At 46.3% G+C, this 27,034-nt stretch overlaps 1 long non-coding RNA gene across 2 annotated transcripts; it reads right to left on the bottom strand.

Annotated features, from left to right (window-relative positions):
- Nucleotides 1-283: 283 nt before the first annotated feature.
- LOC146860116 (uncharacterized) lies at nucleotides 284-25,579 on the bottom strand. 2 transcript variants are annotated; one of them, XR_014978793.1, is made up of 2 exons: nucleotides 25,288-25,579; nucleotides 284-2,286 (listed from the first exon to the last, which is right to left on the bottom strand). It is a non-coding gene; the product is annotated as an uncharacterized LOC146860116 (long non-coding RNA). The 2 variants fall into 2 exon arrangements; XR_014978792.1 differs by lacking the exon at nucleotides 25,288-25,579 and adding an exon at nucleotides 19,904-24,339.
- Between the last annotated feature and the right edge of the window lie 1,455 nt (nucleotides 25,580-27,034).

Here is a 27,034-nt window from a genome sequence, read left to right as displayed (position 1 = left end):
CATGTGCAGAGTAGCAGAGTCTAAGTATAGCCAGTCCTTTAAACAGAGCACAAGAGAAAACAACAGTGAAGAAGGAAACAGCTCTTGGTGAGCACATGGCAGGTAAAATGGCTGCCAGAAATACAAATGGATTCCACAAAATGGACAAGATAGCCTCTAAATACGAGATGGATTCCGCTAATGCTAATCCAATTGCAGCCAATTTACAACAGACGACCCTTTTAGCATTAGCTGAAGACATCTGTTCCTCTGTGGTAATCTAAATATGCATCCCGTACATCTATTAGCATTATTTCGGCCACTTCTTTATTCAACATTTGTTGGGCCTTTGTCTCTGCAATATTCCTTTTGACAGGTATACAGACAGAAATGCAAATAGAGCAAAGCATTGGACCACATTGGATACATACACAGCATGTAAAAAGTATCAAAATAATTATACACAGGATAGTTAGTAACTTCCAGCCCCAAGCAGAAACGAGAGTCCAAAACCATCCAGCCAGAGTCCAAGTACCAGTCTCTGGATGAATTTCTGCAGCAATCTTATGCAGCTTTGATATTGCGTCATATACTGAAGGCGAGTGATCCGGTATGAATACACAACAGCTGCTACCGATGATGCGACATGCACCACCTCGATCAGCCAGAACCACATATAGGACCATTCGGTTCTGGAGAGCTACAATCCTTGCAATTTGCAGCTCCTCCGTAATGTTCCAGAGTGCCATAGCTGTCTGATTGGTAACAGCTTCCACAACTCTAGTTAATCGTCTTACTTTCCTACTGTTTAATGCAGCACCCACAAAGGAGAACAAACCTAAATTAAAATCGACATATTGTTGCAGAGTGGTATCAGTTTGGTCTACTTCGTCAACACTTATTGTCCTTTTGTATCTATTCCTAGAGATATCGTCGAATAATTTAAGGTCCCGTGGTAGGGTGCAGGTGCCAGAAACACAGGGGGCAATAGAAAGGACACATGGCACACGCCTGACCACCCAGCAGGTAGTTGATAATATCCGTGGCGACCACAGATAAAATAAGTATTGTGTGACACTATGAAAGTGCTATTGTTTATACCTTCAATAGACAGAATTACAGTACATTCACTTTTCCCCACTGGAATTCTTCCAATACTGCTTACACATAAATCTGCTTTAGCTCTAGTAACAGAAATCACAAATTGTTTATTACTGGTAAAAGTTCTCATATTTGTGAAGATATATGGCGTTTAAATATTGTCCGGTTGATACTCTTACCATTCCCATTTGGTCCCTTTGGCTTGAGGATAACCATCTTTATCTTGATAGCATACTTTATTGAGGCGAAAAAGAAGCCCGCCTACTGTGCGTCTTCCAGATGCAGACAAAAGCGCATACCAAGCTTGACAAGAACCATTATGAGAAAAGGGAAGAGGAATAAAAGGTGTTCCTCCTTTCTTTTGATGTGCAGGTATCATCCCACACACCCAACATTTGGTAGTATTTGTGGCATTATGAGTATGATGCAACATCTGGATAAAGGTATTATTTAAGTAGGATTGTCGATGCTTCTGCTCATGGTAGGGAAGCGTAAAGTAGTGGTGTTCAACTGATACTGGAGTAGTAGCGATCAAAAGTTCTCGAGCAGGAGCCACTTTCTCAACGAACCAGGTTATTACTGCTACAGCCACCATAGCAACAACAAACCCTATAGCACAAATGATCTTTCTCTTAGCAACAGTTGATCTCATTGTGGACATGATCAGCTTATTGTTGAAAACAATCGTTGGAGCTCTTATCCCTGGGCAGCCGTTGATTTCTTCACCGAGGGTCAAGACGGGTGTCGCTACACTATACAGAACTGATCCCCCCCCCCTTGCCACATCGGCATTCCGTTTCACTAACCCAGGGAGGTTGCTCAACCAGTCTATTTCAGCAATGCAGGCTCTTTCCGTTGTCTCAGTTGGTATCGGGATACTCCAGGAATTGTGTGGTCCGGGAAGACTTCCTCAGGTTCGTCAGGTGATATGGCTTTGCCTTTTTCTGTATCCAGGATGTCCCGATGGTCGATCAAAGCAACAGGATCCACCAAGGTAGACGGCACTTTCTTGCAGTGGGTGGAGTGCACCCAGTTCCTCCTGTTCGTCACTCGAACCGCAGTTCTCGTTGAAAGGAGCACCTGCTCCGGGCCGCGACACCTCGGTTCCAAGCTGCTCGACCTCTGGAACGATCGGATCATCACCTAGTCTCCAGGCCGAAGTCCATGGCCTTCACCTGCAGACCTATCAGGAAGAGCTCCTCGAACCTGTTGATGAATAGAGACCAAACTGTCAGTCAATTGTGATAGGTAGTCACTCATCAATACACATGGCACATCATGTATGGGACGTGGTTTAGGTATTCCCCAAATGTTCATAGGCCTCCCAAATACCACCTCATAAGGTGTAAGACCGGACCGCGAATGTGGCACTGATCTAATGGACAACAGTGCCAGAGGTAATGCGTCTGGCCAATTCAAGGATGTGGAGGCTAGTATTTTTGCCAGTTTTAATTTAAGTGTGGCGTTATACCTCTCCGCTAACCCTGCTGATTGTGGATGAAAAGCAGCATGAAACTTCTGCTTTATCCCTAACCCCTTCAGGACATATTCGACAACTTGCCCAATAAAATGGGGTCCGTTATCACTCCATAAAAGTTTACAAACACCAAATCTAGGGAAAAATTCATTCAAAAGCACCTTTGCTGTAGTGAGAGCTGTTTTGTCCTTCGTAGGGTATGCCTCTATCCATTTACTAAAGGCACATACCACTACCAAAACATACTTTAAGTTATTACAGCGCTCAAGCTGGATGTAATCCATTTGCAAAACTTCAAAAGGTGCGGTTGGCGTAGCAAACCCTCCTGTAGGAGTTCGTGTCCCTTTACCAGGAATATGCTGAAGACAAATCAGACAAGACTGCACCATCTTTTTAGCTGTACCGGCAATTTCTGGGTGCTCCCTAACTTGCGTGAGCAATTTCGTTATCGAGGAGGCTCCAACATGTGCCGGCCCATGTGCCATATGAATCATAGGTTGTAAATAAGCTGTCGGCAATCTCCACTTGCTCATCTCTTTATTCCTCCAAAAGCCCTCATCATCCAATGTTCCCTCCTTAGACCATTGCTCAATTTCTTCTGCAGAAGCAGTTCTCTGCATATCTAGCACTTCCTGTCTGGTATCATGCCAGCGTTCGGCCTGTGACTTCACTACGTACATAGACATGGTGCTTCGCTGCATGGCAGTTCCACGGGCTGTTTGGTCTGCAAAAGCATTGCCTTGTCCTATCTTATCAATTATTTTCTTATGTGCGCTACATTTAACAATTGCTATCCTCTTCGGGTATGTTAAAGCAGTCAAGAGATTATGTACTAATTCTCCATGCATTATTTGCACCCCGTGGGATGTAAGAAAGCCCCTCTCCTTCCAGAGTAGCCCAAAATCATGAGCCACTCCGAAAGCATAGCGGCTGTCTGTATAAATGTTCACAGATAAGTCAGTACTAAGTTCACACGCTCGTGTCAACGCTAGTAGCTCAGCTGCCTGAGCTGACTTCTGTGGAATACGAGCTGTCTCAACTACCGTCTGAAGTGTTATAATTGCATATGCAGCTGACGTTGTACCATCTGGTAACTTCAAACAGGACCCATCAACCCATAGTTCCCCATCAACACTTGAAAGGGGCATGTCTTACAAATTGACACGACCCTTTGTCTGTTCCTCAGTAAGGAATATACAATCATGAGACTCCTGTGACTGAGACTGAGTCGCCGGGTATGTCAACAACGTGGCTGGGTTTAGTATCGCACATCTCTGTAGTGTAATGTGAGGGGCCAACAATGTCAATTCGTATCCTGTCAGACGAGCACTAGTTAAATGCTGCGTCTTCGTCTAATTTAAAAGGGCATCAACCACATGGGGTACTAGCACCAACAGCTTATGTGACAAAACTATCCCTTCACTCTGACGTATTGACACAGCTGTTGCTGCAACTGAACGGAAGCATCCAGGTAACGCACGAGCAACAGGATCAAGTACTGTTGAAAAATATGCACAGGGACGCTGTTTGTCACCGTGTGTCTGTACTAAAACTGACAATGCACATCCATCTTTCTCGTGTACATATAATGTAAAAGGCTTCGTATAATCTGGAGTACCTAACACTGGTGCTGAACAAAGAGCTTGTCGTAACTGTCGGAAAGCAGTCTCACATTCATCTGTCCATGGGAGGGGCATTGGAGTATCTTTGGTCAAAAGTGCTAGCAAGGGTTTAACAATGTGTGAAAATCCTAATATCCATTGCCTACAAAAAGAAGTAAGACCAATGAATGCACGGACATCTTTCTGAGTACGGGGCACTGGTGTGTCTAAAATAGCTTGAATGCGATCTGGTGTGAGTACACGGCCCTCCTTAGACAGAAGGTGACCTAAGTAGGTCACCTTCGGTCTACAATATTGCAATTTCTTTCGTGATACTTTGTGATGATGGGAAGCAAGAAAAGACAGCAAGGACAAAGTACATTTTTCACACTGCTCAGGGGTGTCGGCTGCCAACAAGATGTCATCGACATATTGTATGAGAGCCACTCCTTCAGGCAAAATGAAAGAATCAAGTTGTCTTTTTAATGCTTGACTGTAAATACTAGGACTCTCAGTATAGCCTTGAGGAACTCTACAGAATCTATACGATCGATTATTCAAAGTGAAACCGAACAAATATCGGCTATCAGGATGAATAGGGATCGAAAAGAAAGCATTCTTCAAGTCTATCACAGAAAATGTAGTCGCTGTCGGGGGAACCAAAGTAAGAAGTGTTGTTATGTCAGAAACCACGGGGTATTGTGGTACTACAATCTTATTAACTTCTCGCAAATCAATAATAAATCTGTAAACCCTAGTGTCAGTATCTTTTTTCAGAATAGGAAGAATCGGACTATTACAAACATTGTAAGGAACTTCCTCAACAACCCCCACTTCAATGAGATCATGGACAATACGTATGAGTGCTTTTTCACCTTCCTGTGAAATTTTATATTGAGGCAAACGTGGCAGCACAGCGCCCTCCTTGACACTAATGTGTACTGGTGGAATAACCATTTGCCCTACATCAGTGTCTGAAGTAGCCCACAAAGTACTAGGGAGTGAAGCTAATGCAATATCCTCTTTAACAAGACAAGCTCTCTTCATCACAGGATGGTTGTCATTCAAGATAACACGTACACCTTCTGGAGAACATCGTATCGTAGCCCTGAAATACTTAAGCATACCAAGACCTACAATATTGTCTGGTGTATTTGGGGAAAGCAAAAATGGACATGGAGCAGTAAATGTATCCACATGGAATGCAAGTGGTTGCGACAATGGGCTAAGGGAAGGGGTTCCATCGAAGCCTATCGATGTAATGGTTAAGCCAGACAGGGGAGCCCTTGGAACCAATTGTTTAGACAAGGCGCTACGAGTAGCTCCTGTATCAACCAGAAACTGATCAGTGGAGCCCAAAGCATTTGCTGTAACATAGGGACCCCTCTGATCTACTGGAACTTCAACTGATTCCTTACCCCATCCTAGGCAATCCTATGCATAAGTAGAATCTTGAGAATCAGATGGCACATAGTCAGACATTTGATATTGGTTCCTTCTATCAAAAGTGTTGAACCCATCCTGCCCACGTATATTAACATCAAACCTAGCACGATCACCTGTGCTTCCTCTAGGCCCTGAATATCCTGGACGATTTCTCATTTGTCGCCTACCACGTGTACACTGCTGAGCACGTCGTGCTGGACAATCGGAAACCCAGTGCCCGAATTTCTTACAGTACGCGCACTGGTCAGCAGACAAATTCGAACGAGTATAAGAAGGGAAAGACGAACCATAAGATCCACCTCCACCTCTATCACTACCTCTAAAAGCAGACCGGAAGCCTGAGCCAACATAACCTTCGTTTTCAATTCTTTAGTCTTCTTATCCTCATTACCCTTTGCTTCTAATTCCTGGCGTTCATAATACTGAGCCATAGTCAAGAGAGAAACCGGGGAAGAGGTAGTCCATGAACTCTCACTGGCCTTTAGGCGACTAGCTATTCCTGGCAACAGGTTTGCGACATATTTATCGACAAACAGATGTCTGCCTGTGTCATCTGTCAATGACTGGCCACTAAAATCGTGGAATGCTTCTTCAAAGCGTATAAAGAAATCCGAGACCGATTCATCTGCCTTTTGCTTACAAGATGCTAAAACAGTCCAATCTATCTTTTTAGGGGGAATAATCGTTTTTAACTTAACTAATATAGCTGCGGGAAGATCTAAAATTAACTGACATGGCTTCTGTGCGGGTTCCCTTTCTACATCCATTTGTTCTAAGTCTCTCCATAACGCCCCAAAAACTGCACGATCATCAATTTTACGAACAGTTTTCCACATATCAGGTGGTAATATCAATCCGAAAAATAAATCAATATCAGGCAAAGTCATAGTGCAAGAGCTAATAGCACCCTCAACTTCCTCATAAAAAGCGGCTGGATTTTTCCGCGGATCAGGCAATGCAGTTTTAAGTGCCATAACATCCATCCTATTCCAAGGAGTGTAAACCCAATTATAAATAAAATAACCCTTCGCATCAATAGAGGCCTTATCATCACTTGTACCCTGTCCGTTAGGAGGAACATACAAAGGCGCGGCCTCCCGCATAGGTTTCGCATGAACTATCATAGTCTTATCTGTTCCGGAGGTAAAAGCTTGTGCCATGCCGGTCTGAGATGTCTGTGCAGCTACGTCTGCAGCCTTTTTCTCCTCTCGCAAACGGACTGCATCAACACGCAGTTTAACCAAACGCCTGATTGTATGAGCCACCTGGGAGAAAACAAAAAGACCATCACGCATTTGTTTATAATTATCTGCTATATCGTCAGCCTCTAACTCCTCAGAATATTTCCTAAACAGCTCAAGGACCTCTGCGGCAAACACCTCAGTAAAATACAGCTGTTCCCTTTCATACCACCCTCTCATACTATCTAGAAGTTTAGAGGCGGGGACAGTGCTATGAACTGCTTTATGAGCAGCAGATCGGAGCTGGGACGAACGCGCAGCAGTCAACATAGAACGAGTTTCTCGTGCCTTATCTTCCTCCGAACTAGAGTCCTCATCTGACTCATGAGGGGCAGACGGAACAGTATATGGAGGTGGAGGGCGATCTAATAATAAGGAATCATCTTGTGGTTTATTAAGTATAGGATAAAGGGGCCGCCGAACAGCGTATTGGCCAGTTACCTGTAAATTGAGCTCCCTATCTTCTCTCTCTTTTAACTCTTTTATTTCTTTGTTCTTCAGCTCTAATGCTTTCACATAAATGTTCTTTCGCTGTTCTTTTTCAATCAATGCTTGCTCACGCTTCATTCGTTCACTCACTTCTTTCTCCCACATTCGTACACAATTAAACATATCTTGCCTAGTCTTTCGCTTACACAGACATTGTTCCACATACTCAATCTTTCGTAAATCAAATGACCCATACATAGGCCAACGCAACTCAGGATCCTTACGAGTGTATTTATTCCATAATGTGCTGTACATTATAGAAGAAAGACCATGCTTAATATACATATCCCTATTAGGCGTCCCCTCCGGGGGGGCCGGTTGTGCTTCATCGAGTCTCAAATTGGTACCACTACAAAAGCAACACATCCTACGAAGTGTGCTAAAAACAGGCATGTCAAAAATAGTGCAGAATATGCAGTATTATAATCAAAGTAGCACTTAAGGTACGTTTAGTACGATGTGCCGTTCAAATCAATTTCCGATAGAGAAAATTCTCCTCATTACCTGACTATATAGGTTGCAACTTATATATATATATATATATATCATAACAAACCAAGTTGGCCAACACAAAATGCGCAATCCAAAAGCCACAGTAAGTTTTACTAAACTACCTTACCAATCCCAGGCGTCAAAACCAACAGCAAGCGCCGCAAAAGGACACTTACCAATCACTTGGTGTCCAGGTTCCAACTGCCAAGTTCTAAAATCGACCAAATGGTCACTGCACGGCGGCTCAACAGAAGAGATCTCAGTCGAGGACCGGCACCACCTGGATGGTCAGATCAGAAAGAAAGGAAAAACGCCGTGGTTGCCAAGACTCGGGTCTCATCGGGCAGCGATCGCGTCCAGAGCGAGATTCCAATCCTTCGTCGCCACCAATCCTTTGGGTATCCGAGTCGCCGATGAGCCCCACTGGTTGGGCGCCAATTTGTAGAAGTGGACCTCAGCTAGGCCTACCAGTGCAAGGGGTTCGCCCTTCTCTGCACAGAGTCCTCAGACCAATAGGAAAAAGTTGGCACAGAAACTGGAATAGAAAATATAAAAAGTTTAATAAACCTCATGAGGTGGAACTACATTCAAACAGCACCCTTCGGTATTGAGTGAAGTAGCACACTGAACAGAAAGAGCATGGTCCTTTTATACCCACACAGGGGCTGAAAAAAGGCGGTACAAGTATACATGAGAAGAGTTATGCACATAGATGGTCATACAGAAATGCACAGTCAACAGTAAAGGAGGAGCTAGCAGTTGCTGACTCTGGTAGAAACAACCTAACAGCTACAGACTAAAAACAGATGCATGGACAGTTAGACTCTTCTGCGCATGTGCAGAGTAGCAGAGTCTATGTATAGCCAGTCCTTTAAACAGAGCACAAGGGAAAACAACAGTGAAGAAGGAAACAGCTATTGGTGAGCACATGGCAGGCAAAATGGCTGCCAGAAATACAAATGGATTCCACAAAATGGACAAGATAGCCTCTAAATACGAGATGGATTCCGCTAATGCTAATCCAATTGCAGCCAATTTACAACAGCATGTGGTTTGCTGCTTATGAAGTTGCACTCAGGGTACATACGATCCCAAAGGATTACTGGTGGGGTAGCCTATGGAAGCACATGCCCATGGTAGGGAGGGGCACACTCCTAACAATAGTGGCAACGGATCAGAACAGTTATGCCCTCATGAAGGCAATCCTTGTTGCTACATTCAGACTGACCCCTGAGAAGTACCGTCACAGGTTTAGGGACAGCCAAAAGCTCCCAAATCTGTCCTGGGTGGATTTCTTATATTATGCCAGCAAAGCACTGAAGGGCTGGGTGAGGGGCAGCAAAGTGACTGATTTTACTAGGCTGTATAACCTAATTCTGAGGGGCACATGCTTAATATTTGATTTCCAGAGTGCTGCGCCAACACATAGTGGACAGCAAGCTTACTCATCCCAGGAAGCTCGCCGAGGAGGCAGACCTCTGGGTCAGCACCAGAGAGCCTAAGAAGTTGTCTGAGGATGACTCCCCAAAGGGTGGTCAGGGTTCCCACCAGATGAAAAAGGAGGGAGATAAAAATAAAACCAGGGAGTTCTCTCAAGGCCACCAAAACAGTTCACAGGGAAAAAGGTCCCACTCCCAATCTGGCCACCAGAAAGGCCTAACACAGAAGTGTGTTCCTAAGTGCTATGAGTGCTGTGAGTATGGTCATATGAAGGGAGATGCCTAGTGCTTCAAGAGCACAACAACCTGCTAGGGGTTGGGCCCTAGTCAGTAAGGCTGGGCCACAATTCTATATACTCAATGTCACAAGTGCTGATTCTGACTTCTATTTATCAAACCTTGTTTAATCTGTGATCATACACCCAAATTAATATGATCACTGTTTATTTTCTGACTTTTCTTCTAAATAATTTATTTTCAAATTACATATCTCAATCTATTAATCATATTTTCATAATCATAAAATCATACACAGCACGTACATTACACAATTTACATAGACCTCTCACATTAACATGTACCAAAAACTCCTGTCGTCACACATGAAATATAATGAATATCGAAAACAATTTTGTGATTCATACAAAATCATAACACATCAAATTTTTATAACAAGCAATTGAGCCCACGTTCTGACTTCTCAAGCCTTCAAAAGGCAAAAAGAAATTACAGTCTTTTGTTCAATAACAACCCTGAACCTCACTGTCTCTGATTTTAAATGCACTTCATTGTTACAAAAACTGTTGATGCGTTTCGAAACCCTTCAGTATTCTAGGTTTCTCCTCAGGACTCAGAACGAATGAGCGCTTATCCAAAATCTTCTTCGGCACCTTTGAATTTCCTGCAGATCAATCCATGACCAAATGTTTCTTATTTTTTAAATAAACCTGAGTCAGTTCTTCTTGCTTCAAACACCTGGCAATGAAACCCTTCAAGGCTGCCCTCTTCCTTCTCTTTTTCAATGGCCCACCGTCCGATTGAATTGTTTAGAAGCCAACAAACAGTGATGTGTCTATTTAATCTAACCGACGATATTTTTTCATTAATTTTTCTTCACTCAGGTTTTTGGATACCGGCTTTCTTCACGTTGAGCAATTCAAATTTGCCGGAACTTCTTAGTTAAAGGCAAACCCTTTTTCAATCCTGATTTGCCTTTTGAACCTGTACTGTAGCATTGTGTGGTTTCATAGCCCAAAGAGAGGAGCACTAAATATATGAAATAACAATGAGGCTCCTTATAGGCTTGAAAGGTCAGAATGTAGGCTCAATTGCTTGTTATAAAAATTTGATATGTTATGATTTTGTATGATGCACAAAATTGTTTTTGATATTCATTTTATTTCATGTGTGATGACAGGAGTTTTTGGTAAATGTTGAGGTGAGAAGTCTATATAAATTGTGTTATGTATGTGCTGGGTATGATTTTATGATTATGAGAATTTGATACATAGATTGAGAAATGTAATTTGAAAAAACAAGATTTAGGAGAAAAAGTCAGAAAATAAACGGTGATCATATTAATTTGGTTGTGTGATCACAGATTAAACCAGGTTTGGTAAATAGAGGTCAGTATTGGCATTTGTGACGTTGAGTATATAAGTGCTCCAAGAGGGCATCACTCTACCAGTGGTGGGCGGTCACAGGGAATATCCATTGTAGTGCTTGAGGAGGAGGTGGCCACAGTTAGTGTGGGGGAGACTAGTGAGGTTACCCAAGTGTCCCTGGGTGATGCAGAGACGGTGCCCAAAGCGCACATGCCTTCCTATTTTTCCTAGTATAGTCAGTGCATCGCCAGCAATGGGCAGAGGTTGGATTCTCTGAGGGACACGAGCTAGTATGACTACTGTTAGGTGTCATCTGGTGTTTTCTGAGCAGGTGATACCCAATACATTTCACCAGTTTGTGGTAGCATACAACTGGGTGAGCCACTACTCCGTGGCACTTGTTTCCTTTGAGTGTGTGGGGGGGATTCCCTCAGGTCTTCTCAAAGTTGCAGTGAGCCCTGTTATGCCCATGGAGTGAGTATTAGGGAATGACTTGGAGCACACTGACTGGAGCTCTGGTCACACCTGGAAAAGTTAGGGTTTGCCCAAATGGGTCTGTGCAACCACCAGGTCTAGGGCTGACCAGGAGGGGAGTCAAGAAGGTTTGGAGCCTGGAAGAATGGCCCAGACAGCTGCCAGGAAAGGGAAAAGCAGAGTGCATGGGGGCACCAGCCCCGGAATTTTCCCCAGCACAGGTGGATGGGAACCAGAGGAGACCGCCCCGTTGTCTACTGGGGAGGACATAGCATCCCTTGGTACCCTGCCTGAAGATGCAGGATAGCAAGCAGAATGGGTCTCACCAGGGAGGAGTTCTGCAAGGCACAGATGGTGTGCCCTACCATTGAGGGCCTGAAGATGGAAGCTGAAGCTCAGGCAGCTGGTGACAATACTGGAAATCACCTAATATACTGGGAGAATGACCTCCTTTATAGTGACCATAAGGTTCCTCAGCATGTGGCAACTTGTGTATTGGTAGTTCCCCAATGTTAGAGGGCCTTCCTACTGGGGCTGGCTCATGAGATACCCCGGGCAGGACAAGACCTTTGACAGGCTTGTCAACCCACTTTTATTAGTCCCAGATGAGGACAGCTACTGTTGTATATTGTAAGACCTGTCCCGACTATCAGGCTAGTGAAAAGACTGGGGGGAAGCTAAAAGCTCCCCGGACCCCCATGCTGATTGTTGCACGCCCTTTGAGAGACTGGGAATTGGTGTTATTAGACCCTTGGACCCCAACACCGTCCTAAGCAATAGGTTTGTCCTAGCCTTAGTTGACCATCCCACTAAGTATCCTGAGGCCATCCCTCTGAGGTCCATTACTTCACATGTCGTGGCTAGGGCCCTATTTGGAATTTTCACACCTCAGTCAACCAGTAACCAATTTTTAACAATGATGATGATAATAATTGTAATGGTAGTGCTCGTATACTTCGGAAAGTAGACAAGATGGTGAGGGCAAGAAGTATTTTGATTAAAGAATATTAAAATATCGTAGTTGCACAATCATTAGCAGAAAAGAGGGAACTATAAAATTAAAACCTATTTGCTTGTTAGTGTAACTGGAATCTAGTGCTATTATCTTTTCTGTGATTCATCATGCCGTCTCAGAGCCTTTGATGTGCTAGGGCCTGGCACAAGAGCTGCAAAAGTTTGAAACCCAGTCTGTTCACTTGAATCTGTTCAAATTTTTGCTATTTGTGAAGGCGCTCTAGTAGACGCCTGATTGTGTTTTTTGGTACGAACTGGCTCATTGGATTGATACTTAAATTCTGTGTGTAGGAAGGTATTGATACTGTATGTAGAAAGATATTGATACTTAAACTGTTTGTAATAAGGTATTGGTACTTAAGCTGTGTGTGTAGAAAAGTATTGATACTTAGGCTGTGGGTGTAGTAAGGTATTGATACTCAAACTGCATGTGTATTAAGTTATTGATACTGTGCTTATAGTAAGGTATTGATACTTAAAGTGTGTATAGTATGGTATTGATACTGTGTGTGTAGTAAAGTGATGAGCTTTTGGAATGATTTTATGTGATGATTCAACATTAGAATGGGTTTAACTGTTTTTTCATGAATATTGTTATTAGAGTATCAAGCACTACATATGTTTCTGGAGGTTTAATTCTCGAGCCCACGTATATTGTATTATCCCAAGCAGTGCATTGAATGACAAAGGCTTCGGCCTCCGAAAGTAGAGACTCCTTTGGATTTGGAACCATACTACGTTAGTTTGATACTGGGACATTGACACGAGGCATCATTAGGACAGGAGGGACTGCAACTGGACTGTCCGCAGACTTGTGGTGGTTTGGATATTATCTAGCTACAAGAAGGGGACTATCACATGGTGGATTTTGCTTGAACGTTGCTGACCTGCAGCTAATGCCAACTGTCGTGGCCTGGGTCTCTCAGTACTCTCCAAGGGCCGGTGATCTAGTTTCCTGTCCACGAGATACCAGGGACACAAAGGATCTCACTGTCTCCATGAGATTGTAAAGACTGCACTGGGTAGGGTGGTGATAGGTGGAACTGATCGTGGTTGGGACAAGGACCATCCTGACATACACCATCATCTCTCTGTGTAAGAGGTGTGTGCGCAAAGATCAGCCACCCTCTGAGGTATCGGGATGTTAAGAGTTCGAGGAGTGCAGGGGAAGCTTGCAACCAAGGGGACCTGAGATTGCTTGCAACCCGGAGTGTGTGGTGGCCTATAGTCAAGATTAAGCATCAAAAGGGGGCAATTTGCCTTGGGCGTTAACAAATCTTGGAGATCATCACTATAATGGCTGTCTGTACGGTGTGTGACAGTTTCCCACTATAGCATGATGCCTCATACATTCTATGTATACATGAAGGGTTGGCAAAGTCAATAGGTCCCAAAGGCAAGACCAATTGGATTTGCCAATGCTTGTTATTTTTTGCCCCTTGAGTGCTAGCCCTATGCGTAAATAATTGCTGCCCTTTTTGAAAACTACTGATATCTAACATTTGAACACTGCCTCGAAGCTACTGAATACTTCCACACAAAGCGAAATGATGGCTGTTGTATCTCGCTATCTTTTCATTGGCTGCTGGACTATGGGTGGGTGATATTAACTACTTTTTTAATTTTCAACATGTCATTTCTTATACTTGCACATGCTTTATTTTTAGGATATAATGCACTTCTAATAAAGCTGCCTTCCATTGATAGAGTGCCTGAATTCAGAAAGGTGCTAAGAACCAACAGAAGTCTATAGGCTCATAATTTCATAAACTCTGAAAAGGTACACGAATTTCCTTATGAAAGTGAATAAGGTGTGGCATGACCTGTAAGCGAGATAAGGAGATACACAAGACAACGCTAAAAGTACTCATGTTATTGACTCCAAAAGAATGAACCTTTGAATTAAACCTGCATGCATTCACACGTATTTCTGTGCATTTTATGCTGGTCTGTGTGGGGATTGTAGAATCCACTAGTTCTTAACCTGGATTGCAAATTGTAACCTGCGGGATCGGTAGGTCTCTGCAAAAAATACATGAACCCACAAGGTTTATAACCTGTGACCTCTAGATTACGCCCAGCACACACATTACCCACAGCCAACGAGTATTTAAGACTGAGACTTTCTGAATACACACGATATGGGAAGAGAACGCCCTAGCACTCGGGCGTATTTTACCAGGTAGTACACAAGGCCAGCTGCTTAAGGCGGCTAAAACAACTCACTCCATTAATGTGCCTATTGGAGAATTCTGCAGCCAACTGAAACCTCACAGGTTCATATCTCAGTGTGACTGCTCAGCTTTACATCCTTGTGAGGTTGATGAGCTGAGCACCACTGAGTAGGGTAATATTAGCACCTTAACTTCAAGATTGGGAACAAGAGTTGTGAAAAACAAGTACAAATGGGCGCCTATATGCACTAATTTATGTGTCCTGCTTGTGAAAATGTTTCCAGACAAGTGACGTCAAATGCCACTTTTTCATTTTTGGAAGGTACTTAAAGTCTAGATTTAACAGCCTTACCACTGCCCCATCCCCCGCTTCTGTCTGAGTTTAACTTTAGCTTCTGTGAAAGTAATAGGGTGGTGGGTCAGTATACTGTATTGCGGGAGGGGTCGGAGAGGGCGCCCTTCTCTACTGAGTCGCGCAGGCGCCTTTTCCTCCAGGGCTTTTAAAGTGGGATGTAAAAACTGGGGGTCCATCAAAGGGGCGTGCCGGCGTGGCTTAAAACACGTGAGCTAAAAATATGTGCTTTGCATATTGTGCAGCTCGACTGGTATTTGTACTTCTGTAATTGCATCAAGTTATATAATGCAACAAGTAACATTACACCTACAAGAAGCCAGGACTAATGGCTTTGTCAATGGTTGTTAGTTGCATAAGAAAAATAAGCAACAACTGTGGCTTCGCTGTATAGAATATTGAAAATGCTTCCGCTCTGAAATGAAGAGACCCTGAAAGAACGAGTGTCTTTGAAGTTACATCACTGCTGCAGACTAGTTAAGATTGTGAGGGCAGAAATGGAGAGCCCGGTAGAGACCCGTTTCGGCGCCTGCTTGAGCACCGGCAGGACCCGGCCCACTTAAAGCCTGCTTCCCCCTAATCTTTCTCTTACGCAGTGGGCACCGGCGAGAAGCAAGCAGGCACTGGGGGATTTAGTGACGTAGTCAGTGAGATGCGCTCACACAAAGGTTCCTAGAACTGCAGACTCCCTGGAGAGTTGTTTTCCATCCATTCCTGGTACTGTGACAAGCATTCGCGTGCTGTTGGGGCAGGGCAGGAAATGAGGCTCTTGGGTGCTCGTCTTGCAACTGTGCTGACTGAGTCAGTGTATGGCCTTGGGGTGTCAATTATGACCACAACTTGCGGTAGGAGTGAGCAGCGAATGGCCCTTTACACAGTAGTCCGCAGTCTCAATCAATTCAGTACAAAGGTTCTTAATTCCTCATGCTCTCGGGCAGGAATCCGGTATAGGGTGCCACCCGACCCTATGCCCTGACGTCATGAGGGGCCGCACCGCAATACGGTAATAAAAGGCGCCACAGACATTTTCCTTCACAGCGCTTACCCTGTAAACAAACTCACTCGCGACAATGTGTCACATTACGACAATAAAAAAAAACTGCGATTTAAAAAACTAAAAGTGAATGTGGAGCAATGTATCCAAAAACACCACAGCCAGACCAAATCTGACAGCCTGAGTAGGGTGACCAACCGTCCATACATTTCACGGACCGTCCGTAATTTGGACCTCACGTCCGTTGTCCGTGAGGATCCTTTTTACGGACACCTTTTGTCCGTAATTTTGGGCACTGCAGGGAACAGCGCTGTTCCCTGCATGAAGCCTCAGCCCCCTGATGGGGCCGCCTCGCGCTCCTCCTGGATCGCAAGAGCAGCCCCGCCCCGCCCGTTGTCATGCTGTATGCGGCTGGTTGCCACATACAGAATTGCAAAGGGGCCGTCTGGGCTGCAAAGCGTATTGCCGGCCTCCTACAACCCCTGTCCAGGGCAGGGCATTCTGAAAGACAAAAGACTGCCTGAGAGGAGGGGGGGGGGGGGGCAAATGGGGGGAAGTTGTTTCTTGGCGTTTCCAGAAGACTTTTGTTTTCACTCAGGCTGCCAGCTAGTTTGAGTAGATTAGAGAGGTGACTCTGAGAATTAGTTTGGATTGTGTTGTAGGCAGGAGCTCTCTGTTTCAATTTTATTCTAGACATGAGACAATGTAACTAGCTGAGGCTTGGAGTGACATTACCGAATTTAATTGAAAATGGGATAAGTGGAGTGTAGAGCAGTTTTGAGTGGAAGGAGTTTGGATTGGGGGATGCCCCATAGAGTGCCCCTTAATTATCTAAATGCACACGTTGCTGAATAAACTTGTAATCATTATTGGCATATTCGGTTTAATCCTCTGCAGTGAACGCATCTAGGGCCATATCGCTGGCCGTGCTTAGCGATAATTTTCTTATCGCTTGCTATCTCTGCTTTTTATCGCCCTGGTAGCGCGTTATCATCAACGCGCTGCTCCAGGGCGATAAAAATTCCAGAGATAGCGATGTTATCGCCGTTTTACAGTGAACATCGCTGGTTTTCCAGCGATGTTCCCTGCAAAAGGGCGATAACCTTGCTGATACGACCCTGTGGTCGTATCAGCACAATCCACCCCCAATGTTAGGGGTGGCTTAGTCAGGATTTTAGCAGACGTTAGTTTTTGGAGAAAACAGCAGTTTTCTCCAAAAACCTAACGTCTGCTAAAATGCAAGGGCATCCTTGCTGATAGCACAAAGATGCGTTATTGCTCTCATGACATGTAGTGTATGTCAGGAACGCCCACTTTGCATCTCATTAGAGATACAAAGGTAGGCGTAGTGTAAAAGTGTGCTAACATGCGAATACGCATGTTAGCACCCTCTTGCTAATAGGGCGTTGGTTTTATCTCCGCTTTTCTGGCTTTTAAAGCCAGAAAAGCGGAGATAAAGCCCTTGATGATATGCCCCCTAATCCTGCAGTTCAAGCACATGTTCTCACCTCTAGAAAAACGAGAGATGCTGATGAGACTCAGTGGGATGATGAAGATTTTTTAATAGTTCAAATGTCTAGGAACTGCCATGTGATATGTGTTTTTCGCCCTTCAACGATAGATTTTACCATGATAAAGCTGCTGTAAGGAACAAAACGTGTTAGCAAAGCTGATTCCTGTTTTTTTAACTTTTTTTTAATATATTGAGTCTAGCGAATAAAGCATTATACTATTGAATGAAGATTGATTTCGCAATAATTTGTGAATCTAAGGAGAGTTATTGATTATCTATTCTTTCAAGATTTCACTGAATGCCGAGGACTTATAGCACATTGTGAAGTTTTGAGTATGCCACCCCACTAGAATATTTAATCTGAGCCATCCAGGTTTGAATGTTTACAAGTACAGAATGGAGCCAGGTCAACCAGTGATGAGGTTTTTACGGTGTGTTTAGGTTGCTTTGTCCACGGTGTGTGGTTTCCTATCCCCGGACCCCTTACAGGGCCTTCTTGAATTATCCTGGCAGGTAGCCTTCCTTATTGGTTGCTCTGGAAATCATCCAGCGCCCTGGAACATTAGTCAATGTATTGACCAGTTCTTTTACCAGCATTAGCACCCTTCTACCATTTGTGGTGCACTGTACTTCTTTAGGATCGCACTATTTTTTCAATACAGTTGTGGAATTTTGTCCGATGCGTTGTGTTAGTAAAGCTTTGTTTGTCCAGTCTGTTGTGTAATCATTTTTTATGTTGGTTAGCGTTAAAAATAAAAGGTGAGACGGGGGCTTTATGGTGCACTGTGTGCATGGTTGCACGTGGCAAAGGATACGTTTATTTCATTCCACTGGGGTCAAAGGCTATTAGGGTGACAGTCTCGCCATTTTAGAACTGATGCATTTTCAATATCAAAGGAAGCCATGATTGCTGCTTTTTTATTTTATGAAACTAACAACCATTGACAAAGCCAATAATTCTGGCTTGTTGCAGGTGTAACGTTACTTGTTGTGTTATATGGATACAATGACAGAAGACGCAAAATACCAGTCAGGCGGTACACTATACTAAGCACAGATTTTAAGCTTAGGTGTTTAAAGCCGCGCCCTTAATTACATCAAACATCCACTTTGGAGAAACCCCCCAGTTTTTTCATCCCACTGAAAGCCCTGGAAACAACACCATGTCACAGTCACCTCATGGCCTGGCGCTGTGCATCATGCATGACTCATGACTCAGATTGCATATGTGCAAGGCCATAGTGAACCCTTCCCCGCCCCACCCCTTGCTTTAGGAACTAGAGCAAGAGTGACGTTTTTGATGGGTCTCTTCTGTCTGCAACTCTGCAGACAAAGGCTCAGTTCATAATTAAAATGAAAAGGTGGGTGAGTGAGTATGTGAAGGGATGGGTGGATGGCTAGATAGATTAGTGAAAGGGTGAATGGATGAATGAGAGGGTGAATGGATGGATAATGAGAGAAAGGATGGATGGATGAGCGAGTGGACGGATGGATAAGACAAAATGTAAAAATATAGATATATGGGTGGAAGGGTAGAAGGATGAGTAAAAGGGGGGATGGATGAGTGAAAGGATGGAGGGATGAGTTAAAGGGTGGATGATGAGTGAGTGAATGGGTGGATGGATGAGTAAAATGATGGGTGAATTGATAAGTGAAAGGGTGAATGGATGGACAGATGAGTGAACGGGTGGATGTAAGGATGGATGAGTGAGTGAAAGGGAGGGTAGATTGACAAAAGGATGGGTAGATGAGTGAAAGAGTGGATGGATGACCGATAGTGTCAATGGATGGATTCATGAGTGGATGGGTGGCAGGAAGGATGGCTAAGTGAAAGGGTCGATAGAGAGAGAAAGGGAGGATGGATGGATGACTTAAAGGGTGAATGGGTGGAAGGATGAGTGAGTGGGTAGATGGATGAGTAAGTGAAAGGATGGCTGGATGGGTGAAAGGCTAAAAGTCTGGATGGATGAGTGAATGGGTGGATGGGTGAAAGAGTGTATTGATGAGTGTACTGATGGATAGGGTGAAAGGGTGGATGGATGGATAATGAATGAATGAGTGAAAGGATGGATGGAGGGATGGATGAGTGAAATGATGGATGGAAGGATACATGATGGATAGGTTTGCAAATGGTTGAATATGTTTGGATATGGATGGGCTTAATTACATACTATTACGCGACCTCCTCTTACGTGTCTGTAAAATTTACCTTTTGTCCCGAAGTTTTGTCCTGAATTATGACCTCCTGTCCTGAATTTTTGTCCTGACTGTTGACCCATTGTCCTGAATTTTTACACTCACCATACATTGTTGTACCCTGCGTCACCCTTGAGGACGGGCTAGCCCGAAGGGGGTAAATAAAGGGGCCGGCGCATGCCCTCTCGAGGTCTTGGCCCATTCTCCCCATACAGTGTGTGCGTGTCAATTTATTTAGAGCTCAGCAATAGGCCTCACAAGTGTCGCAGGTCCCGCTGCCACACAACACTTTACATTGGCGATGAGGCGGTACTTACCTGCCCTTTGCCTCCCATCAGCCTTCGATCTAGTCCGGAAGCTCTGGAGGGCCTCTCTGTCTGTGTGGTGGCCCAGCGTCTCCTGGACTCCTCACTGCAGCCCCTCCCTCCGCTACGGCCTCCAGGCAGGCGATGTCTGTCGAGGCAGAACATCGAGGTGCCTCCCAGTGTACGCGCACGCCAGTCCTGGCACCTGTGGCCTTGCGCCTGCAGGCGGCGTGTCGGCTCCCGACACCAGCAACAGGTGAGTCGAAGGTTTGCCTTGTGCTGCTTCTCCTCTTCACACCGGCAGCGTGTATTGGAAAGAACAAAACAGAAGCGCCCAATTTGGCGCGAGGGCTGAGGATCAAGCGGTTGCGTGCTGACCAGTTTTCACCATGCACCGTGCAGAGAGTGAGTGGGAAAAAAGCAAGAAAAGAAATTAAAAACAAGGAACTTTAACGTTTGGGGAAAAGGCACAAGCTACTGGGGGACAGGCACATCACGCAGCCCCACACACACAGAGTGACAAACCTTCCTTTTCCTTCCCCATACACATACTGGAACACAAAGCAGACTCTGGCAGCGGGGCATAGCCATTGCCCGCACCAGTCGAACGGTACACATCAGGAAACAGTCAGTGCCAATTGCCCACACCAGAAACACTAAAGGACTGCCACTCCATCACTCGGTGAAGGAAGGAAACACACAGCACCATGAGCACACCAGCCCAAGGCGGGGCTGGAGGGCCGCAAGTGGCTGCTCCACCACCATCACCACCATCTCAACATCGGGGCTACACAGCTGTGACTTCCCTCCCACCGTTCAGCGAGCTCGTGGACCCCATGATGGAAATCATGGATTGGTTGGCTACACCACTATTTCACAGGCCTGAGAGAAACGGACGGGACAGTCAAGAGGTCGCTGCTCATGTGCTATGGCGGAGGGGAATTCTACTATTTATTCGAAACACTCCCAAACTGATGGCTACAATGCAGTGGTGGCTGCGTTGAATCAACACTTTGACCTTCAGATCAATCCTGATTTCGAATGTTTCAAGCTACGCCAAGCAAAGCAAGTTGAAACTGAGTCGGTCTACGTCTTTTACGCCCGGTAAAAAAGGCTTGCAAGTTCCTGCACATTCCATGACCAGAGGGAGGAAATCAGAGTACAGCTCATCCAGGGGTGCAGGTCTGTTCTGTTGCGCCGGCTAATCCTCAGGCAGCCGGGTATGTTGCTCGATGACATACTGGTACTAGCAAGGTCTCACAAACTATCGAACGCACAAGCTAATGAGATGGAAGCAGCCCTAAACAGACACCCAGGCACATCCGGGTCGGCTCGACCAGTCACCATCAAGGAAAAGAGGGTGGACGCTATTCAGAGTCGCCCAAATGCAACTCGTGCCAGCCAGAGGTTTCCCACAAGTGGACCCTGTGGGAACTGTGACACTGAGCGCCCACCAACTGACCCCTGCTATGTGAAAGGCAAAACATGCTCCCGATGCGGAAAGTTGAATCACTTCACAAAGGTCTGCGGGGCGGAAGGTCTAGAACCCAGGACATTGAGCCTCACGGGGTGTCGGCCGCCATCAAACAGCTATATCTCAGTGACCCACTGGGGAAAGAAGGTGTTACCCCACCAGGCCCAGGTTTCGCCATGAAGGTGGAGGATGACAAGGTATTCGTAGTATCCTTTGTCAGCCTTGCTGATCGACACCGACGACCACCTCCCATGTGCTCAATCCTCATGGCAGGCTCAGCGGTGGAGGCCCTCATCGACACCAGAGCATCCGTCAATGTCATGGACCTTGAACAGTACGAGCGTCTCTCAGCTCTCCCTCCCCTCTCGCCCACCAAAGCGAAGATCTACACATACGGTGGGACTGACTTGCTCCCCCTGTGAGGGGTGTTTGAGGTAGAGAAAGCCAGAGAGGGACATTGCAACCCGGCAAGGTTCCACGTGACAGAGGGGGAGAAAGACACTGTCTTCAGCTGCCACATGGCCAATGACCTGGAACTGGTCTTCTTTGCCAATCAAGTCTACGACTCACACACAGATGCCATCTTGCATGAGTTCCCAAAGCTGTTCAAGGGCCTCGGACGACTCAAGGGCAAGCAGTTAAAGGTCCACATCGATTCCTCAGTCTGACCGAAAGCACTAAGACACCGAGAGTGCCATTCAACCTGCGCCCGCAGGTTGAGGAAGTGCTGCAGAAGCTGGAAAAACTCGAGACATAGAAAAGGTCACTGGTCCAACCCCCTGGGTGTCGCCCCTCATCGTCATCACCAAACCCAAGCAGCTGGGGGCCATCAGGCTGTGTGTCGACATGCGCCTCCCCAACCAGGCAGTGAAGAGGGAGCACCATCTGATGCCCACGATGGATGACATTGTGGCAGACCTCAATGGAGCAAAATGGTTCTTCAAGCTCGACTTAAATACCGGATACCATCAGTTTGAACTCACCCCATAGAGCAGGTACATCACCATATTCTCCACACACGTGGGGCTGAGAAGATACAAACGGCTAAGCTTAGGAGTGTCATCGGCCGCTGAGGTTTTCCAAAACGCAATCCGTAAGACAAAGTACAGCCTGCAGGAGGTTATTAATCTCAGTGACAACATTTGCATCTTCTCAGGGACCCTGGAGGAGCATCACATGCACCTTAGGAATGCGCTCCAACGCCTTGCCAACAGTGGCCTCACCCTCAACAAGGCAAAGTGCTCCTTCTACCAGGAGTCAATTGACTCCTTCGGCTACATCTTCTCCCGTGAAGGGCTGCAAGTCGACCCGAAGAAGGCCATCGCTATCCGCTCAGCGCCAGTGCCCAACTCAATGACTGAGATCTGCAGTTTTCTAAGGATGGCCACCTACTGTGGCCGCTTCATACCAAACCCCCCCTCCCTGTCAGAACCATGATGATCGGAGCACCGTGGAACTGGACGGCTGAGATAAACACAGCTTTCCAGGCAGTCAAAGAGGCACCGATGGACAAGACCTTGATGGCATATTTTCACCCAGGACGCCGCACCAAAGTGGTCGTCGACGCAAGCTCAGTCGGGTTAGGTGCTGTTTTCCAAGAAAACTTCAACAAGGACAGAGCAGCAGTGGCATACGCCAGCAGAGTGCTCTCAGACACGGAGACGCAGTAGGCACAAATTGAGAGGGAGCCCTTGTCATCAAGTGGGTCTGCCAGCACTTTCATCTCTATCTCTATGGACACGACTTCTGAGTGGTGACTGACCACGAGCCGCCAATCCCACTATTTGCCCGGACAACACGACTACCTCCTCCCAGGATCGAGAGATGGGCCGTACAGCTCCAAGCATAAGGCTTTAAGGTGGTGTTTCGCCCGGGAGCCAACAACCCCGCTGACTTTCTGTTGCGTTACCCAGTCATATCAGAGTCGCCACAGGCATTCATGGATGAAGAAGACACAGAGGAACTAGTGTGGATGATCACTCAAGAGGCATGGTTCAAAGCACTGACGCTGGATAAGATAAGTGCCGCGACAACACAAGACGAAAACCAGGAAAAGACTAAAGAAGCACGGGCCGCTGGAGTAGGCAACATTTCCTGGATGGCACCCGTGCACTGTATGCAGAAGACCAAACACCAAGACAACAGCTGTGGAGAACTTGCAGCAAACTCAGCGAAGGTCTCTACGGGGTCGTGCTACAGTGTCAGGCCAATGTGGTTCCAAGCGGACTGCAGCAACAAGTGGTCAGTCTCCCACACGTGGGACACCAGGGAATAGCCAAGACAAAGGCCCATCTCCGCAGCAAAGTGTAGTTCCGCGGAATGGACACCATGGTTGATGAAATGATCAGAGGATGTCACGCCTGTGAGATCACAGGGGGTCGACCAAGCACCTTCTCTCGTCCTCACAGAAGAACCATGCCTTGAGCCTTGGTCAAAGGTCAGCATCGACTTTGGATCCTTCCCCGATGGCCACAGCACTGTTGTCCTGGTAGACTCTCACTCCAAATTCCTGATAGTGGAGGTCATCTCGTCCACAGCATTCCTGCAGGTCAAGGCCGTCCTCGACTGGACCTTTGCGATGATGGGCCTCCCCGATTAAATAAGGTCCGACAATGGACCCCCGTTCCATGGGCAAGAATTCCAAGACTATCTGGCGGCACATGCCATCCGACACCGCAAGATAACTCCGCAGTGGCCCCAGGCCAACCCTGAGATGGAGCGCTTCATGTGGACACTCAGTAGGGCACTGGGGATAGGGGTAGAAAGAGAGGAGGATGAGGAGGAGTGCCTACACAGATTTCTGAATGCCTACTGCCAGTCTCCACACAGCACAACCCACTGTGCTTCATCTCATGTGCTGATCCGACGGGCTCCGTGCGACAGCATGCCGACGGACCCTGCCAGGCACCCGGCTGAGCTGGACAGCTGAATCAAGGAGAAAAGCCACCAACCTAAAGACAAGTCTGGCACGGCGGGCCCAACCTTCCTCGGTGTGTGAGTGGGAGACCACGTTGTGGTCAAGGACAGGCTCCCGGGGTGCAAGTCTGAACACCCTACGAACCTGAAGTATGAAAAGTCACTGGCATACAAGGGACCATGGTCTCCAGCCGGAGGGGTTCATGGATGCTAACCCAGAACATAACATGATTCAAGAAGGTGAACGGACTCCAGGCAGAGTGGGGAAGAGACGCCAATCAGGACAAAGGAGAAGAGGTTGCGACATACAAGCCCGCCCTCGGGGCAGGCAAGGACCAGCCCCGGACCCAGAGAATGGAGGAGGATGTCCCAACCGGAAACTCATCTCCTTAAGACCCAGGAAATGCATCCCTCTTAAACAGCCCCGAACAGTACAGGGCAAAGTTCCAGTTCCTGGAGTCAGATGTATGGTCTCCGGCCAAACCCTGCCCCCAGCCAAATGCTCAGAGACTTTGTATGATGCATGCCCTGAGAAGAATCACAGAGCAGAAAGACAGTGAGCAGCTAAAGAAAAGGAGGGATGTAGTGATGGTGCCACCGGCCATCACAACACATTTTTGCACCCTGCGTCCCCCTTGAGGGCGGGCTCGCCCGAAGAGGATAAATAAAGGGGCGCATGACCTCTCGAGGTCTTGACCCATACTCCCCATACAGTGTGTGAGAGTCGATTTATTTAGAGCCCGGCTGTAGGCCTCACAAGTGTCGCAGGTCCACCCGACACCCGACACTTTACAATGCTGTGTCTTTCGAGAGTGCCTTTCATTAGCCTGCCGTGCAGCCAAGTATAGAGCTTTAGAGTGCCATCCCTAACACTACACCCAGCGCGTCACTTCCTTTCCCAGGGTATCCACAATCAGTATCTTGGTGGGGTACATTCAAAGATCAGGCGGAATACATAAACATTTTTGCCAAAGACGAGAGGGAATAGGACTAACTGTACACGCACGTGTCCAAGCCATAGGTCTTCTGGGTGCGGTTTGACTGCAGGCCTCTGCTGCCTCGGGTCTCTGCTGCCTCGGGCCTCTGCTGCGTGCTGCCACGGGTCTCTGCTGCCTCGGGCGGTCGGGCCTCTGCTGCCATGGGTCTCTGCTGCCACGGGTCTCTGCTGCCTCAGGCCTCTGCTGCCTCAGGCATCTGCCCCTCCCTCCTTGACTGATTCTGGGATGGCATCGACCAAGTAAAGATTTGTCTTGCCGCCTTCTATTTCCTGCTGACTGTCTTTCACTGCGGCAGCTTTCCGGCTGGGCAGCATTTGTCTGTCCAGTTAGTTACTGAGGGGCTTAGATCATGCTTCCAGGAGGGACACGCCCTACTGTGGGCGGTATGGAGCCAGGGCGTGCAGCTGGGAAGAAAACAAGGCTGAAGTCATCCGCTTTTCAGATCAGCCAGTTTCTCATTGGGCGGTGAAAGTTAGGTTCTCATTCGGTCTGCTCTGTGTTCACATTGTGCAGTTTTGCAAGAGACGCTTTAACGTCTGAAAAGCTCCTCGAGGCAGTACTATGTGCAAACTGATGTGTGCGTTGCTAAGAGTTGCTGGCCATGCATTCGAATAATTCTGCTTAAAAGTGCGCCAGGACACATATGATGCAGTGTAAATAGATTGCGTGTCCAGATGTCAGCAATAAATGATTTCCACCTCTTGCTCAGAGCCTGGCCGACTCAATGGCGCCTTCATGGGAGTACACAGGGTGGCCATACTTGATGGCAAACTGAGCTGGAACATTAGACCTTTCCGGTGATTACTAATGTGCGCCCCGTGCTAGAATGAAAACTGGCAGTGACTGCACTAATCAATTAACTGCACGTCCTTACAAATTAGGGTCACTTTTTTCATCCAGCTGGGTAGCATTAACAATAACAAGGATTACTTTTAACTCAGTTTTATGTTGAGTCTTTGCACAGTGCTTAGACCCACCTTGCGATGGTCTCACAGCTGTTTCAGGTAGGGTAGAAATAGGGGGCATGGTGGGCTGCAGTACCATATATTGTAGGGACCAGGTGATGAATATATTGATTAACCGAAAGTGATAGACCGTGTCAGAAGATATCTGCTTCTAAATATATCCCCACCTAGATGACAACCTCTTGTAGAAAAGCAAGAATTTGGACAGCCTGAGTGAGAAGGCGCGGTTGAGATGCCAGCCAGGAAGGCAAGCAGAATCAAGCCAGAAGTGATGGATCTCAGATTGTCAACTTATAGGCTTATATGGTTTTATCCTTGTTGCTATTGTCGCAGAAAGCATAGTTTGGGTTCAGCACTATTCCCTTGATATAATGGAGTATAAAGCTCTACACAGACACTTTGCACTAATAACTAATCTAATATTTTGTGGTTATTCAACTGTTTCAAGCAAATATATATTTCACATAGCTTTGGGTTAGACGTCATCCTTTACAGTGAGTTCCTCCGTAAAACTGCTAGGACAGGATAAAAGACAGTGGCTCGCCTGGATACTGAGACCCCCATGGAAAGCCTTTCCTAATGCAATTCCACCACCAGGCAGACTCATGCCCGATGCTCCATTCATGCCAACCACTAGTACTTAATTTGTAAAAGAATAAGTGCAGGGGCTCAAAGTTTAATCTCTGCACCTCGTTACCAGCGCTGTCGAATGTGGAGTTGACATTTGTTTTATCTACCACCAGACACTCTCTCCCTTTTTACCTCCGTTTTGCAGGTACTTTTCACTCCT

Source organism: Triturus cristatus, chromosome 3_1 (assembly GCF_964204655.1).
Source record: "Triturus cristatus chromosome 3_1, aTriCri1.1, whole genome shotgun sequence".
Classification (NCBI taxonomy): Eukaryota; Metazoa; Chordata; class Amphibia; order Caudata; family Salamandridae; genus Triturus; species Triturus cristatus.
This window is presented reverse-complemented; position numbering and strand designations above follow the sequence as displayed.